Below are 5,837 nucleotides of genomic sequence, written 5' to 3' on the forward strand. Positions count from 1 at the left end.
CAGACTTTCCACCCACGGAAAGTCAGAGGGTTGTCGGATGGCAGAGCAGCGATGGCTCGGATTACGCCATTCGATGCTTTTTCCAAGCAGAGGCAGGCAGGCAGGCAGGCAGGCAGGCAGGCAGAGAGACAGATAGCAAAATCCAAGCGGCGGCCTCTGTCTGATGATCTGCTTCTGCTACTGTTGTTACCACTCCGTTTTCGGTTTTGTCTGATGGACCACGAAACTGGAACTCGATGTAAGGGAGAAACTGGCAGCGATAGTAATCCAGAAAATAAAAAAGGCCATTCAAAACTGCTTAAATATGCATGAAAATGTGGAAGCAAATTATATGATGACCGTATCTGCAATTGCGATACCATTTGCCGGTTTCGGAGAGGCATTCGTGTCGGTGCTATTTGCAGGAGCATTTTATTGTTGCCAGTCAGCAGCCGCAGTAAATACCGTCTGGCTAATCCTCATAATGCAACGCAAGACGGAATTATAACTCTTTATGTCTGCTCGAATGAGTCTGGAACGGCTGGGAAGATTTCCATCGATGCGGAATTCTCGGGAAGCGTTACCAGAGCGATTACTTATTTGTTGCTTGTTGCATAATCTCCTTTGATGCATTTCCATTAGGAGCTATTCGTAAACTCCAAGGAGCTTTCAATGCAAACTAAAAACCGATTCTGGAGCCGAATTAAATCGTTAATTTGGTTGATTCTTCGGTGATGCAAAATTTCTTTTTCGAGACTGAGTAGTGTAATTTTTTCCGATGTTTTGGCACAAAGTTTGAATCATTTTATATCAGTTCACATACTGTTTATTTCACCCTCATTGTCTCAAACACGGACTGAGTAATTAATTACTCGCCTATTCGTGTCTGAGTGCTCGATTAACCCACGATGGCGAGATAAGTCGTTTTTTGTTCGCACACGGAACCACCCGCGATCCCATTTCAACCAGAATATTAGTTGATTTTCTGAATTTGATTGGTTAAAATTTGGTACAACTAATCGATTGTTGTTTTAACTAAACTGTCATTTTTGTTTTTCGATTAGCAGAAATGATGGTTGAAACAACTAATTTAACTGTTTGAAAAAAAATGCTGTCAATTAGTGAGGACACATACCTTTCAATTTCAACATCACTTGAAATCACTGATGTTGTTATTGAAACAAAATTCTGTTAGTTGAGAAATAAATCGGTTTTATTTGTTTTAGACATTGCAAATAGTTGAATCAACTCGAACAATATTATTGATTTGCGAAAATAATCAAAATATACTTACTGATACACGTCATGATCTATTTGAAATAAGTTCGGTATGTTGAGATTCGCAAAATAAATATCGTTGTTAAAATATAAACAGTATTTTATATTGACATGTAATATCATTAGGGCTGGGAAAACCACCGATCACTGCTGATTTCAAGCGATCTTAACCAAGGAATAAATTATCATTACGAAATCAGAACTGATTTGGGTGCATCAACCGCTGGGAATTGGAATTTTGCGACGGCAAATCAAACGCGCCATTCAATCGCAGCGCGTTCTGTGTGTTTGAAACCCTTCGCTCCTGTTACTTTTATAAATTAAATTCATGTCAAAAAGCGTTTTATTGAATGCATGATCATCATCGTCGGTATCAAACAGTTGGAAGTAAAAAAGTCTGCTAGAAGTAAATCAATGATCGAATTTGATGCATAAAATTTTTGCGCATACCTGAAAGATTACGAGATGATCATTCATTAACATTTTCTAATTTGTCACCAAATCTTTTTCATCTTAAACATGGTCAACTTTATCACAACACCGCTGTTAGATAAACACTTGTTATCATAAATTTCTCAAATCGAATGAACACAATTTCACCAAACGCTTTAACATTTTGTTTCTTAGAAGCGTTAGTGCAAACTCAAAAGTAATTAATGAACTAAAAAGAATTTCCGAATTCGAATAGAAAATAATTGACAATTTAAATATTCTATCGGACCGTGATTCGGCCAGAAAATTCAGTGCTGCCCATAGTACCGTGAGGAGAACTCGACTCCGGGGAGGGATCAAGTCGTATCGAGCTAGCAAACAGCCAAATCGAACCATAAAACAGAATAGTGTGTTCGAAATTCGCGCTCAGAAACTATATGACCAGGTGCTGACCAAGTTCGACGGGTGTCTTCTGATGGACGATGAAACCTATGTCAAGGCTGACTTTGGGCAAATCCCAGGTCAAAAATTTTACTTGGCAATGGCTCGGGGGTATGTTCCAGCCAAATTTAAATTTGTTTTGCCGACAAATTTGCAAGAAAATTTATGATTTGGCAGGGCATTTGCAGCTGTCAAAAGTTTTCGTTACAAATAAGACAATGACATCGGAACTATACCAAAAAGAGTGTCTCCAAAAACGAATTTTGCCGTTCATCCGATCCTACGACCATCACGTAATGTTTTGGTCAGATTTGGCAAGCTGTCATTATAGCAAAGTCGTTCAAGAATGGTTATTAGAGAAAGGGGTCCAGTTTGATCCGAAAAACCCTAACCCACCTAACTGCCCCCAGTTCCGCCCTATTGAGCAATACTGGGCAATCATGCAGAGGAGACTCAAGGCAAAGGGAAAGGTTGTCAAAGACATCAATCAGATGACGACCTGGTGGAATAAGATAGCTAAAACAATGGACGAAGAAGGTGTGCGCCGCCTAATAAGCCGTGTTACAGGAAAAATTCGAGAATTCCTTCGAAACTGTGACGAATAATTTTATCCGTATTTTTGCTTAAAAGTATGAAGAAAACGCTACATTTGTATGAAAAAAGATCATGAATTCAATAATAAATAACTGAAATCCAGGCAATTGTCTTTGTTCCAATTCTATCTGAAGCAAGCTTTAATGTAAACCTTTAAGACTAAATCTTCTCACACATCCCAGACCATGTAATATGAATATTTAAGACTATATCTCACTCCCACCCCGGACCACACGCACTTAACAGAAACCTAGAAACCTACATAAAATAAAAACATCACCTACATGAAGCCAACTAAAATGTCAGCACTTGCACTTTTCAGTGACCCAGCGAAAAACGCCGTGGTCGTAAAATTCGACAACAGAAACAAGGAAGCATCAAGTTTCAAATTGTTATGTCATCGAAAACAGAACACAAAACAAAACAGCCTGTGTCACTTCCCTCTTCAACACGTCCCTCATGCCCCACCGTCGAGCACAATCGATACCGGTCAGCACGACTTAGAATGACAGTAACTCAGCAATACACTCACACACACTAATTCAAACCGACACTCACGAGTATAACCCAACATGCTATCGCCCTCTCCGTATCACACCCGCTCACGCTCTTCAAGAAGCTCACTATTTAACTCCCAAACGACTTTACTTCCTCTCTTACCCACAAAATATACAATGGCCGAAACGACACAACGAGTCCGTTTGGTTAAACCCGATGTACATTGCGCGTTCTAACTCCTCCTTCCGGATCTACTCAGAGATCCTAACTTTTAGAATTAATTAGCTAGGCTAGGAGAGGATAGACTAAATATCAGGTGTACAACTTTGCTTCCGCCGTTTTCCGATAGGTGGCTGTACCGGCTGAGGCTGGTCAAAATACATAGATGATAATGTCTTTAAAGTGAGTGTGTACAGTGTCTAACGAATTGTCATCGCCGTTTCAGTGACAGTTGTTCTTCTTTTCGTATTATTCACCCTCGAAAATGTCTGTTTATGTGTCCAATTCTCGCCATCTGCGGGAAGTTTTACATTTTTGTTACAATTCGAAAAAAATGCAGCTGAAGCGCATCGAATGCTCTCAGAAACTTACGGTGATGCTGCTCTGAGTAAACAAACGTGTCGGGAATGGTTTCAACGTTTTAAAATTGGTGATTTCAATGTGGAAGACAAACATGGTGGTGGAAGAGAAAAAACCTTGAAAGATGAAGGTTTAGAAGCATTGTTTGATGAAGATTCGTGCCAAACCCAAGAAGAGCTTGGGAGTGAGTCTGCATGCCATTCCAAAATGTCTCAAGGCCCTGGCTTTGATTCAGAAAGAAGGAAACTGGGTGCCGTACGAGTTGAAACCGAGGGACATCGAGCACCGTCTATTTGTATGTGAGCAACTGCTTCAAAGACAAAATCGTAAGGGGTTTTTACATCGAATCGTAACCGGTGATGAAAAGTGGGTTCGATACGATAACCCTAAACGCAGAAAATCATGGGGACAGACCGGGTATGCTACTTCGTCGCGCGCTAAAAGAAAAGCGCCTTAGTCGCGCGCTAAAAGAAAAGCGGCCACAATATCAAGAGCGACACGACAATGCTCGGCCTCACGTCGTAAAAGGGGTCAAAGAGTACTTGGAAACGCTGAAATGGGAAGTCTTGCCCCATACGCCGTATTCCCCGGATGTCGCCCCTTCTGACTTCCACCTGTTCCGTTCGATGGCACACGGCCTGGCAGATCAACATTTTCAATCTTTCGAAGAGTTGGAAAAATTGATTGCTTCATGGATAGCGTCAAAAGAGGACTTCTTTTTTCAAGCCGGGATCCGAAAATTTCCGGAAAGATGGGAGAAAGTTGTTTAGCGACGGACAATACTTTGAATAATACATCTGTAAGACCTTTTTCACAATGAAGCTTTTAATTTTAAAAAAAAAGGCGGGTGGGTAATGTCAGAGACATAACTGGATGTCGTGAATACGAAAACAACTGACATGTTCCTTAACACTTCCGAATATCAATTGTATGAATTATGCAAGCATTCCCCTTTTTCACATTTTTCGCAAAAACAGAGAAGGCTGCACAAATCTAATCAAACTGTTCTTGATTTGCACTAAACTGAGGATATTTACCTTCGATTTGCGAACAACAAATCCTAATAGTTCTTTAGAAAACTTTGAGAGCCATTAGAATGACTGGCAGCTGTGACGTAATCGCTCTTGTCGGAAGCGAAACTAGCTGTGCAGACGACACAAAACACATCTGCTCGCAGTAGCGATAGAATCTAAACTGATCCAATTTTTGTTAAGAGGTTTCTTTTTCGTGATTTCGTCTGTTGCTTTTTCACTAAAGGGCGGTCTTAACGGCTATAAAAATAGCAGCGTATAGAATTTTAATGTCGATTATTTTATTTTGGATTGGCATTTCATTGAAAGAAACTATCAGGATGCTATATGGGATTCATTCCTGCCTTTCAGAAGGACCAAATTGTGGAACTCACTACGATATTAAACACTGTTCGGAACATTTTTCTCGAACGATTTGTTGTACAGCAGCAAATATTTTGTTCTCTTCCTCAGAACGCGTTCTGATTGGCTGGTGTTGACATGGGTCAAATGAGACAGGTTTTTCAATAGTGTACTATTGAAATACTTCAATGCTTTTTCTATACACGCTTAAGTTGAAAAATTTCGATTCTATTGGTAGTTAGATTATATAAATTCTTTCACAGATCACTGAGCTATGAGCTTTAAAAATACGAGAAAGGCAAACGCGCCTTATGAATTATCCTCTTTGATACTCGTTTATACCAAACATTTCATAAAAGTTTAATTTTGAATTATTTGAGAATATGTCACAATACTGAAAATATTATCATAAAATTGTGATCATATTTCCGATGGCAAGTAGAAAAAATTATGTTGATTCGTTAGATACAACAAGAGATATTCACGATCAAAAACTTATCACTCTCTCAGGGGGTCAATTTTGAAAAGGCACCCCATAGTAAAGTAAGTCGTATTCACGACAAAAAACGGCGGAAGCAAAGTTGTACACCTGATAAGTGAATGAATCTCTGATAATAAAGCAATTTTTGGTGAGTTACCGCCTAAAAAGAGTGTTTAAAATGT

The sequence above is a fragment of the Malaya genurostris genome, chromosome 1 (genome assembly GCF_030247185.1).
Source record: "Malaya genurostris strain Urasoe2022 chromosome 1, Malgen_1.1, whole genome shotgun sequence".
NCBI classification, from domain to species: domain Eukaryota; kingdom Metazoa; phylum Arthropoda; class Insecta; order Diptera; family Culicidae; genus Malaya; species Malaya genurostris.